General features: G+C 33.7%; 1 non-coding gene across 1 annotated transcript; it reads right to left on the bottom strand.

Annotated features, from left to right (window-relative positions):
- Nucleotides 1–9,896: 9,896 nt before the first annotated feature.
- On the bottom strand, nt 9,897–9,968 carry Trnaq-cug. The gene has a single exon. It is a non-coding gene; the product is annotated as a tRNA-Gln (tRNA).
- Between the last annotated feature and the right edge of the window lie 3,692 nt (nt 9,969–13,660).

Raw genomic sequence — 13,660 nt, 5'->3', positions numbered from 1 at the left:
ACTTAAACACACTCACACACACACACACACTCATGTGTGTGCGTCTTCAATAACATTCTACTTACAAGTTGTTCTGCTTAGCAGTCAAGCTGAAGCCAGAGCAATTGAATAAATTTGCCATCAGCTTCACAAATTAAAGGTAAGGACAATATAAATATGAATTTATGAATTATTAGAGCAACTTCTGTTTTCAGAATTTGGCAAGGACTTGCACTCAAACTAATTATGAAATATCTATGTTGTATTCATAGCAACATTTCTTAGAATTTATGCAGAAATTATTTTATATTTGTTATGCATTTACTTGAAATAAAATTGATTACAAAATTTAACCATACTTCATTTTTATTCTTAATGGAGTTTTAAACTATGCTTGAATAATTATTATTATTTATCATTTTAAGCACAAGCTAAATATTGCTTTAAAGCATTTACAAAAAAGGTCTAGGACTCCACCTAAAATTATAATGTGTAATTTAGAAATATTTTAAGTCTAGTTGTTTCATTTAGGTCTGTTTCATTCTGAATTAACAAGAAAAAACTGTCGGAAGCAGCATTCACTAAAGTCATTCAGAAGTACGAATACCCCATTGGCATTGGAAATTTTTATCAAACATACTAGAATTTATTCCCGTAGATTATATTTTAAACATATGTATATATAAGCCAAACAATGTTGCCAGAAGATTAATATTTGAACTTATTAGTTTCAACACTTATTTTTTGTAGATATTTCTGGCATGATAGTCTATTAGAAACTTAAATAAGAAAAATAAATATTTAAATGGTTCATTACAATATTTTGTACACATAATTTTTAATTTAATAAAATGTTCATAGTTAACAATACATAATATTATTATTATAGTATTAAACATAAAACTTAATATTTGCAATATCTAACTTAATAACTAAACGAATTTGTTGAGTTATAAATGAAAACAAAATCTTATTAAGTGGGTGGTTTAAAATAAAGCATAAACTCAAATATAATAACAAGCGTAAAGACTAAAGTGCGAAAAGCGTAACAGTCTAAATAAGATTTAACTGTTACTCATCAACTAATGTTGTACTAGCTCTAGTAAATGTTATAGCACTATATTCACCGTAAACTCAAACAATTGTATTGAAATAAGTTTTGGCTGTAAAGCTGTAACCAAAGTCGAGTGACAACGTCAAATGGCGCAGACTAAATTGCGTGTCGAGTGTCGCATAAACTCAAATTACAGTAAATTCATGGATAACTGTAGTTAGACTGTGGGTGTTACTGTCTGTCTGGTAACTAGATGCCAAGCAAGTCGAGTCAGTGCGTTTTTATTTGACAAATATTTCATGATCCTGTCAGCAATCGCTCAGCATAATTTAAGAGCTATCAATTACTTGGGAGTGTTGAACAAACTAAAGTTGCTGCGGCTTTAGGAAGAGAACTGCAAATTGTAAGAAACGTCATAATGCCAGCTAAAAGTGTAAGCCAAGTTTATTAATATCCAATTATGTTGCCCAAGCTAAAGTCAAGTCCTTGGCGCATCTAATTCACCACAACAGTTGACACATAAATTGAGCACACAGCACACTGAGGCGGCAACCATCAGTCACGTGCTCTTGACCAAAGCGCAAACAAGTCCTCGCTCTCTCGCCTTGACATGTTCGTATCATTTTGGCAGCAGCAAGATAAACAAGCTACAATGTCAGGAACAATTAAAAACTGTAAAGCGATACACAGCGCAGGATACAATTGTTGTCAGCAGTGTTTATGCTTTTTGCTTCTTTTTTCGACGTTTTAATTGCCCGGCCGTGTGTGACGAAAACAGCAGCAGGGACAGCAAGGACAATGCGCTTTAATTGCATTTTACAGTGTTTTTCTTGCAGAGCAAGAGCAGCATTTAATTTAAACAATTACAGCGCGTGCAACTAAATTGCGGCTAAGTGAGCGAACTGCAGTTGCCGACGCCATAAAATGCAAATTCCTGCTGATCCTGTTTGCCAATGCCAGTGCATGTGCCTGGCCTGTCGCTTAGACAATAGGGTTAGCAATCCAAGCCCAACCGCGCCCACACTCCACTCCACCCACTAAACGCCGCCGCCACCGAGCTTGTCATGTCTGTTCTGTTCTGTGCCAATTTCTTGCGCTTCCACGTTCCGTGTACGCTGCAGTGGAAAACCAATCTAAGGATATTGTCACTGCAATACCCAACTGAGCAACGAGCCAGCAGCGAAAGCAGCCAGCATTGCCCATTGAGCCATTGCACAAATGTTTGATTCAATGCACAGCGAGCATAAAACGTTAACTAACAAATTGCAAGTATTATTGCTAAGTTGTTTCTCTCAGTGTGCGTATATTAAAGCTTGCTATATAGTTAGAGTTTTTGCAAGTTTAACAATTACATTTTACAATCGTTTTTATTTCTTGTTGAGTCAATTATTAAAGCTTTTGTTTTTAGGTAAAGTTAAGTCATTGAAAAAGTATTAACATAATATTTTATTAAAATAAGTAAGGTAAGATAGGACTGGACAAATAACTGTAGCTTATCTACCAGTGGGAGGCACTATAGATAATAATAAGATTATACCAACCATGCTGAGTTTTGTTAGAAATTTGGTTGATTTTGTTATCACAGTCTTCTTCTTGCCCATTCTCTTGAGTAATTTCCATCCATTACGAGTACTTACATTATTATTTATTACATTTTATTATGATTTCTTTGAATTCGTTACCGAACGATCTCTATGTCCTGTCTCTCAAACCTCCTCATCATTTAAGTCATCCTTGGTAATTTGGTCTTCAGGCCATGTAGATTGACATTTTCAGTTTGTTACGTATGCCCATTATCTGATTCTTACCTTTCGATGTAACATCAAAATGTCATAATTTGTTCTACAATTAGACAATGGATTCGATATTTGAGTATGGAGATTAGCCCAACTTTTTCCAAGGTTTATGGACATTTGCATTAATCATCAGACACGTATGTTGTACCCATCTCATCTTTTGACCAAACTATTGTTATATTAAATTTAAAACCACTAACTACTATAGTCAAAAGTTGATGTTTTTACTTCCCGAGGATTTTCGCATTGAGCGAAATTCAATTTCATTAAAGTTTTTTGTGGCAGCCCGGAATATATTTTTGTTTTTGTTTTATTTTCAGTATTAATGCTAGACTGGGAATGTAAAAAAATGCACAATATTTAATTAATAAGTTTGCTTAAATTGTAATTACACTTAGCTAAATATAGGAGAAATATAAGAATGTAATGGAATATAGCGATTACAGTTAATGAGCGTTTATATTATAAAAATATATTTGTAAACAGAAATTTTACTCTTCCAGTAGTGTAAGAATAGCAATCATTCTACAAATGTTTAATTCAATGTTATGTAATTTTATGTAGGATACGTCATTCTTGTCACTGGTAAAGATCCGGTTCATATCCATTGGTATAATAAAGGCCACTTTTAATTTTTATTTTATTTAAAGTAGTTTTGTATTGAAGTGTTAAGTATGTTTAGTATAAAGTATCATAAAGCATCTTCTAGCAGCTCACTCCACTCTCTTTGAACTCCTTAACTTGACTTTATATATTCTGCTACATAACTTGACATTTCTCTCAGTGTAGTTTCATTAAAGCGTTTTAATGTAGTAACTGCAGTACATATAACTGCCTCATAGTATTATGCTGGCGCATTTTCACACTGCCATTGCACCTTTGACACTGTAAACCAACGCGGAACACTTCCACCCCCCCTCCACTCCCTTAAACGTTGGGCCAGCTCATCAAAGTGGCATTAGTTTGGCCCCCTTTTGCAAATCCGACAAGCATTTGCAAGCGCTGTCACCAGCTGTTGCATTGACTGGCTGGGCGAGTTAACAGGATTAGATAAATATGCAAATCGACTGTGCAGTGAGCCACGTTAAGTATACGACATGTTGTTTAAACGCAACTAACGATTAGCTTCAATACAATGCATGAATATTTCACAAGCACGCAACGCACATAAATCATTTAATACAAAAGCAGAGCTCATTAATTGAGCCCAAGAGTTCAATGACCCCGAAAAAGTTTAGGCATAGTTTCCACACAACAAAAAAAAAGAGAACCCTTTTAAGGCTTCACCGGTCACGCCCACAGACAACATTTATGAGCATGTGGCGCATGTTATTTTTACATATTTATTTTAATTTAGTTTCAGCATTGGACTGCTCATAATTCAAAATGAAAACATATATAGGAGACAGCTAGAAGGAAATGTCAGCTGAATCAAGATAACTCAACCGAACATTTTACATATAAATTGCTTCCAACTGCAAATCCAACACAAGATTTATATTTATGTTGTAGGTATAGAGCCAAAAAGTAAAAAATTTGTTTTCTCATTGATAGAACTTGAATTATTTTAGTTTTTTATTTTGCTTGCTGCGCAAAATGTTTCAGCCGCCGCTTATAAACTACACTTTATATAAGAAAATTTATTTATTTATTTAAGCTATCAAGCTGTCGCTCGGACTATCAGTTAACCATTTTTGCTGGCAGCGCATTTAAGCCGCTTTTTAAGCGTAAAGCAATCGAGGCATAAAAATGCTGTCAAGCCGGCCCGTCGGCCATTTCACTTCAAATGTCACCGAATTGTCTAGGAATTTGGCCCGCAGCACGCATAACGCCCCCATCCCTTGATGGTTAATGTGTTTCCTGTTGACGTTAAGGCCCCAAACGTGTCCTGTGTGCGTCCAGGCGAAGGCGAGTGACATATCAAACACGCAACTGGCAACTGCCACGAAATTGAAGCCACAGTGCCCAACATAATTTTCGTTTGTTCTAGCAATATTGATTATGGCCTCAACTGTGGGCAGAGCTTCCGCGGATTTAGCCTGGCCATTGACCTCGCCCCACAGGTTCCATTGTCGCTTTCCAAAGTCCAAGCTAAATTTTGAGGAGATGCTTAAAGTCAAATTGTAGCTTAAATAAATTGAAAAGGACATTAGTCAGTCCACAAATTATCTCGCTGTGCCAAATCTAGTTAATTAATTTTCTCTTGGGCTTAGCATAAAAGCGAACGACACTTCGTTCAGCTAGATTGAAAGATATGCCCGAAGAGCAAGGCATTCAAATGAAATTGAATTTTATTTCTGCCTCAATGTCTGCCTGCCCAACAATTTGCATAAAAAAATGCAAACACATTGTTATTCATATGCAGGCCACTTGCACTCAAAGTGCCAACAAACCAAATTTACCAAAGCAAAAAATATAATAAAAAATAACATTGGCATTCACTTTTTATTGGCAACACATAAAGCGAGCATAGCAAGCAACTAAATGCGCTCCCTGAACTAAAAATAATTATAATAATATTTAAATTTATTATTTTTAACTTTTAATTTTTATATTTATATTTATATTTTTTCTATCTCCACCTTTCTTTTGTAGAGCATTAGCCATTCGCCTTTACTTTTCGGTTTTCATTATTGCTGTTGACTTTTGTTGTGAAAACTTTTTCTCACCCATTGCATATTTGTTTGGATGCGCTACATAAAGAAAATCTCAAACGATTTATCAATTTAAAATTCACATGATATTTTCAAATTTGTCTGGAGTGCATGCCTTTGTTTTAAACAAAAGCAGGCACTGACTTAACAATTTGATTGTCAAAGCTTTACGTTTAGCAAAAATGTGTGTTAGTCGCCTTTAAAGTCTGATTCCTATAACTACACGTTCTAGATTCTAGATCAAATTGTACTTTTAGTATATATTTTTTTAAAATACTGTTCAGTTTACTTTTCGAAATTACATGTATTGTCGTAATTTTTAGAATATTTTAGCAACTCTTTTCTAAAGTTTTTCAAGATTTCAAAAATGCAGAAGAATCCAACCCAAGCTGCGCCCGGCTGTGCTGCCAAGCGAATTTTATGTTATCTAATGAAATGTGTGCCCATGGATGCGTACTATACTCCCATATGCTACAAGCAGCCACCGATTAAGCACAACTGGGCCCTGATGCTACAGGAGATTCTAGAGGAGAATGCAGCCACTGTAGTCTTGAGGAAAGCGAGCTACATGGCCTTGCTCAATACGATGCTGAATCGCAAGCGAGCTCCAGCCAAGTTCATGAGCACCGAGAAAGCCAAGCTTGCTCCAGATGGCCTATCCGTACAACAAATGCCCATAGGCATCTACAAGTCTGTGCGCTTCTATGCCAACATGCAGCCCAAGCTCAAAGCCATTCGAAGCGGAGAGGCCGACACTTCAATTTACTGCAAGCTTATGAAAATTTTAAATGGCACAAATCTAGGCGATGTTTTAGCCTATTCCACACAGTTGATAAACAAATCAGTTATGTTTGTTCACTACAACTGGCTGCATTTGAAGGCCGCTCTGAACAGACTGCAATGTATCTACATTGAACGTCCTTTGAGCCAGGCTTATAACTATATTGCATTAAGGTCGCGGTACCTTTGGCATGGCGACTCCAGCTCCGCGTTGTGCCAAACAATGTCCGCGGATTGGCAGACCTGTGTCATTATGTTGATTATTAAAACTCCAGAACAGCGGTGCTTGGACAGTAAGTCCATCTGGCAAGCGCCAATGATGCCTCGCATGTTGGCTGCCAATTGTTTGAGCTACAAACACATATTTGGCAATACTTTCTCGCATTTGCTTCTCAAGACGGCAGATTAACTTTTCAACGTGTCTATACTATATATGAATTATTTTGATTAATTCTTTTAACAAAATTGATTGTTTAGTGGCTTGTAAAAAATATATAATTTTTTGGTATAAATATATATAGTTTTAATCCGAGATATTGCCTAACTAATTGCAAGATATTTGCCCTTATTATTATTGCATTATTTATTTAATTGAAAATTTTGTTAAGAGGGCCTGTTTGTTTTTTTTTATATAGTTATTATAATTGCAGCTTAGAATTAAATTCCATAAGTCAAATAGTACAGCCGGAGCAACAAACGCTTAATTCTATTTGCTTATTTTAAATTTAGTTAGGCAGCTTAACATAAGTTCAATTATTGTAGATTATTTTATATGCGGAATGCTGAATAGAAACTAGTTTAGTATTTTAGCTTATATGCTGAATGGATACTCTATGGAATTAATACTAAGGATTCGGAAGATATGTGATCAATTGATGACAGCTGATCTTGCGTTTTTTACAAACGATTTGCCTTATTAATTTGCCATTTGACATAGCTATGGAATAGGTATGGAAGACATTGAAAATTCTGCATACTGATTATCATCAGCTTTAACTTAACATTAACATTTAAAATAAGCTAAGCATTGAAACTAACATTTCATTGACTAGAACAGCAGACCAAGATAAAAATCGGTAGACAGCGATCTCGTGAGATGTGCACAGCTTCGGTTCTAATTATCAACTAAACTCACCCTCGCTAAACTGAGCCTAAGTACCTGAGACCGAAGCTTACGCATACAACGAAGTTTAGAGTTAGCGTCGCTGCCTTAGCGCTTAAGCAGCGCTGCTGAGCGTGGGAAAAAGTGAGAGAGCAAGCAGCTCTAACCTCACGTAGGCACCAAAAGATAACGGAAGCTCGCTTTGACTAAAAGAAAAAAGGTGGCGTGATCTACTTGACTATAAATAAACTAGTAAGCAATACTACGGAGCACATGGAACGACTGAAAATTCATACTTAAATATATTGTAATATAATGTCTAATGTCCATATTTTCTTGATCAGATATAGAGCAACCAATGTTGGTATGTAAGTTCTCCTATTTCCGTAGCAATTCGATTAGATTTTGTATATATATTTATTTATATTTTATTCCTGCCCCGCTAATCGAAAAAAAAAATCGGAAAAAATGTTAAATAAATCACACATAAGCCTTGTGATGTTTTAATCAATTTCAGAACGATCGGCAAAGTGTATTTAAAAGTTGGTTGCGCTCAACTTTAATGCGTCCACTTGTTTAATATGCGTGCCCACAAAATAATGTAGCCACATTTTTATATTGAACAAATTAAGAGGAAAGCAAATGTCCAAGTACATTAAATTTATCAAAATGCTTTAATACAAAATGATTCTCTGTAATTAAATTTAAACTGATTCAATACAATCGATCAAGAAACATGTAACAGCTATGCTTAGTTATCAGAGTCTTTTACTATCAGTGCTGCCATGCAAACAAGATATCTAGAATGTTATTTATTTATTTATTAAATAGTTTTATGAAGGCTCAACAAGAATGTTATTTTGGATACTTGAAAAAATTAAAAATTGAACATGGGCAATTTCACACTTTAAATTAATAAAATTATATTAAAGCTTAAAAATATTAATCGATCAATGTAAATACAAACTTATAAGCTTACAAGTTGTAAACAAACACATGCATAACATAATAAATATTAATTTATTTATTGAAAAATATAATACATTATAACACATAGAAGTCTGAACTATGAACTTGCTTCATTTTAACTCTTTGCAGAACATTTAAATAGACAATAATAAAATTAAAATTTAACAAATTTGCGTACACATTTATCCAAAACTTTCATATAAAAATATCCATAGTACATTGTGATTAAATTCAAGAGCAAGTGCTGCTCGAGCTATTTAAGCTTTAATGTCGTGTCACTGCCTCGCGATTGTTTATTGCACGATATATATAAAAAATGTAGCGTGTGGCATAAAAATTTAGCTCGATGTCACCTCTGCGATGTGACATTTGTTGCAAACTAAAGTTGCTGCATGTTATTGAAGAAAGCAGCGAAGCGCGGTAAATAAAACGCTACTAGACGAATCTCATTTAATTTTACGTTTACAATTTCAGTAATTCTGCCAGCAAAAAAAAAACCCAAAACTAAATAGTACAAAGAATAAAAGAAAAAGTGTTTATAGCTCATGTGAGGAATACACTATAAAAAATTGTTGAGCAGCATTTTACTTAGAACACTTGCTGGCACAATGTTGCGTATACTTAATTTTTTATTAGAAATTCGTATGTATGCAAGCAAACTAACCTTTGGCAAGTTAGTGTATTTAACTAGCAACTAACTAAGGGTTGTATCGTTGTCTTTGCTGCTCGTCTGGCTTATCGCTGACAGCTTCTGTCTGGGGCGCAAATGCGTGTGGCAAATTATTGAAATTTGACAAGCGAACTAAGTGCAGAGACTTTGAGATTTAAACTAGCGACTGGTCACTGGTCACAGCTGCGGTGTTAGTTACAGTTTCAGCTTAGAAATCCAATTAATTAGCTGTGCGACATGGCGACACTTAAAGCCAACACAGTCTCTGACGCGTAGCCAGTTGCCTAATTTGTCAATTATCGATTATTGATTATGCTGTGCTCAATAACTATCCAATGCTATTATTAGCACCAGCTGCGCTTGACGTCTGTGCGCTCTTTGAACTCTCTTGACTGAGCTCGTTTTCTTTAGTTAATTTGTCAGTTGCGTCTTATCTGGCAATTTAAGCCGCTTTACTTTAAGCATGCAAACCTGTTGCCGATGTCAGTTAGACTTTAATTTAAATGCACTTAAAGCTAAATGCAACTAACTGTTGGCTTTTAAAGCTGACAAATTAATCAAAACATTGTTGCCAAACTGCCAAATGAAAGCTGCAACAGACTTTCAATTCCGCTGGGGCCAGGCGCAGCCTTTGCCACTTTTATAGCCTCATCGCATTTTATTAGACACAGCCCCCACAACCACCCACAACTCTCTGCGCAACACATGCAAATTCAATTGTGTGCAATGCCAAGCTCTAAAATGGAAACAGTAAATTCTATAAGCCAACAACAACAGTCTTGAGCTGATTGCCAGCACAACAAAAGAAAATTGAAGCGCCAGCTATAATAAATACTTTAAATTACAACACTAATAAAATAAAAGCCAAGCAAAAAATTGATTTTGCCACCTTAGGTTCTACCGAGATTTGAACTCGGATCGCTGGATTCAGAGTCCAAAGTGCTAACCATTACACCATAGAACCGGATATATGGCGAAAGCTAATGAAAGTATATTTATCATACAGTTAAAACGTTTCATGCTAAATCTTTAGATCTGCAAAGTATATGCTAATTACTGTTCTAAATTTAGAAATAATATTTTTAAAAATTCTTAAAATATTTTTAGATATATTTTACGCATATTTCATAAGTAACTTTATCGAAAAGAATTAAAGTTTCATTATGGTCTTTATAAACTATTAAGCTTTAGTAATCAAACTATTTCGTGTATTTAGTTTAAATTTATTAATAGTAAAATATTATTTTATTAGATAAGAAATTTTTTTTTAAATATTTTTAGATATTCTACTTTGAAATGATTTCCAAACTATTATATAAGTTTTTCAAAAATAATTATAATAATCTTATCTTATATAATCGTTTAAGATATAGTTTCAATAATTAAACTAATTAATTAATTTGTTTTTAGTTTAAATTTAATAATTTTATTTTTTTTAGAAATGTTTAGATATATTTTAAGATGATTAAGATATAATATAAATATATGTATAAAAATATATACATATATATAATCTAAATTAGCTAAGTGCTTAGTCACGTTAAGAATAATATTTTGAATATTTCAATTAGATAAAATGATCATCAAATATATTTTTAATTTTATTTCTTAACCATTTTAATACAGCATTTAATTAAAGTCTTCATCTCACAGATTTGAACTTAATCCTGTGTCTAGTCAATTACAAACAGTTCGTTGTGTGTGCTGTCCTTTATTAAGCTGTTTAGTTTCGCCTCAGTGGGCGTGGCAAGACAATTATATGCAGCTCATTTAAGCTCTGTGTTCACTTTTTGCGTGTTTTTGTCGCTTTGTGTGAGCGTCGTGCCATTCAACTGTGCTAATTAGTTAAACACTTGTTATCCTCAGCAGTTGCTGTCTGCACTCTCCACTTGCTTCTTGCCACGTTGCGTGCTTGTTGACAGAGCCAGGCAGGACACACGTTCGTTCGTTCGCCTTGTTGCCAACCTGTGTGTGCTTCTAAATGTTTCGCACATTTATTTTTAACACCTTTTTAGCCCCATTTTCCAACGCCCACAACAACACTTCATTTGCATGCAGTTATGCTAAAATCCAATGCGTGTGCGTGTGAGTTAAATATATGTATATATTTGTGTGTGTGTGTGTCTCGCGTAATTTGATTCCGCCGGCGACAAGTTTGATGACAATCTCATTAACATGACATCAACATCGATAACAGCGCAATGGATTCAAAGTTGCCTGTTTAAGCATTTAAACTTGTTATCCAACTGACAGGGTTATGTTGTCATATAAGCCGCGCTAAAAGGAACAATCGTATAATAATGACTGACATTTGGTTTATATGCACTTTTTGCAATTGCAATCGGCATTAACTTTACTCCTGTCTTGTATGGTAAATTGATTACTCTAGCAAATAACATCAAATTGTCTGTAAGAATGCTGCACACATATAAATATACAAATACATACAAAGTATGCTTGAGCACACACACATGCAAACATACAAACATACTTGTATACAATTGTGAGTAAGTGAGCTGCTGCGTTTATGAATGAATAAAGCTTTAAGCGCTTCAACAGCTTTTCGCAGGTTCGAAACTTAGCTAAGTCTTCAAAACGTTTCGCGTAGCTTTTACAGTTTGCTTTCAAAGTTTATGCACAATAAAAAAGGTTATTTTGGTGTTAGAAATAAATAATGTTAATAAAAACATTAAAATATTTAAGTAAATTGTTCAACATTAATTTTGTTTTACTTTAAGTGATGATTATTTTTTTTATCACTATCTAATATTATTATAATTATATTTATTGTTATAATTATTTGCGTAGTAAATATAATAACAAAAATCATTAATGAAACAATACCAGTATATGAAGAAAAATTTCAACTTGGTGTTCGAAATTAAAAATGTATCGAACTGTTTGTATTCCTCGTTCTATTCGCACTCAAGACTTTCGTCTTTTTATTAAATTTTATTGTTTTAAATTAAATTCTTTGTATGTATTTGCTATTTTTAATTTGTTTTTAATTTTTGTTTAACTTCACAGTCGACATTATAGATTTATATCCACCCACGGCCACATAATATCGACTGAGCCCGCCTCTTTGCCTATTTTTTTTATATTTTTTTAAGCGAAATAGAATGAGAAATGTTTAAAACTTTAAATGCCAGCTGTTAGCTATGGCTATTTACTATAAATATTAAAAGCAATTGAGCGTAAATTTTAAATTTTAGTGCGCCCAAAGCTGTTAGTAGATATAGTTAATTAAAAGCAATAGCTGATATGAATCGTATGTTTTACTTATATTTTCAATTTTAGACAAGTTATTTATGTTTATTTTTATTTATTTATTGCCAACAAAGCCAACGCGATAATCAACTGAACCTTGTTGCCAATGAATGAGCCAAACGCCAACTCACGCGATTCTTATATTTTGTGGTTGATAAACCGTAGATTACTTATTGGGCAGAGATAATCAGTGTACCTTCGATCTTTAAAGCCATATAGATGCTTCAATTTTGATTTATATCACTTGGTGGTGGAGCTCATATCTTATCAATTGTACTGGTAGTAGGGGTAAAATCCACGCTGCATTTGATTCTCAAAGAAGTCAGCGGCGTCATGTTAACCTTTGCTCCTGCTAATAGATTAAAAGGCCTGAACGGAAGTGTGTGTACCAAACTGGACATAAATTTTAAAAAAGAACTGCCGACCACGATATGTATAGCTCATATATATACACTGCATTTTATGGCTTAATTTTATCAAATCATAAATAACTGCCAGCTATTATAATTTGATAAGCTGCGGTAACAACAACTAGCAACTAAATAAGATGCGTGTGTGTGTGTGTGTGTGTTTTATTTTAAATTTTAGTATAGCACTTGATTAGGATACTATATACATATACCTATATATACCATAGGAATCGTAGAAACTATAAAATTGCACACCAGCAATAGATCCAACTATTCAATAACAATTGATAAATATTTTATCTAATGTGCGTGTAGGTAAATATAATTAAAATTAATATAATTTCCCTCTAATATGAAGGTCAGGGCTATTTTAGCATTTATTTCATCAGGAAACGAGATAATCTTGGAATTATCTTTGCTCACTCTTTATTTTGGGTTTTAATAAGTTTTTTTTAGGAAATTCTTTTTATCACTATGATAAAGTGCTATAGATTTTTGAAAATTAAATGCAAAAATTAATTAAAATTTTGCAATCAAAACTCACAGTTTTAGTACATTTTATATAAAATAGTTATATATGTCTAGACATGCAATTTTAGAGATTAGTATTGATGAGCTGAGATCATTCAAATAGCGTTGAAATAAATTTAAAAAATAGTAAATAATTTGAATAGTATGACTGTTTTCTTATCTGCCAATCAGCATCGATGATCTAAGAGCGCAACCTTTACAAACTGATAAGCACAAATATATAAATGTTTGTATTTATAAAACGCAGATCCGTAGATTTTCAATGGCATACCCAAGTTTACACATGTACCCCCATCTAGAGTCATATATACTTTTGTTTTTGTAATTTCTAATCAATTCTTGAAGCGTGCGTGTGAGCGAGTACGCAAATTGAGCCAAACTACTGATAATGCCAGTCCCAGTCCCAGGTAGCGGTACCGGTAATCGCGTCTACGTCGAAGACAAT

This window comes from Drosophila busckii, chromosome 2L (assembly GCF_011750605.1).
Source record: "Drosophila busckii strain San Diego stock center, stock number 13000-0081.31 chromosome 2L, ASM1175060v1, whole genome shotgun sequence".
NCBI classification, from domain to species: domain Eukaryota; kingdom Metazoa; phylum Arthropoda; class Insecta; order Diptera; family Drosophilidae; genus Drosophila; species Drosophila busckii.
This window is presented reverse-complemented; position numbering and strand designations above follow the sequence as displayed.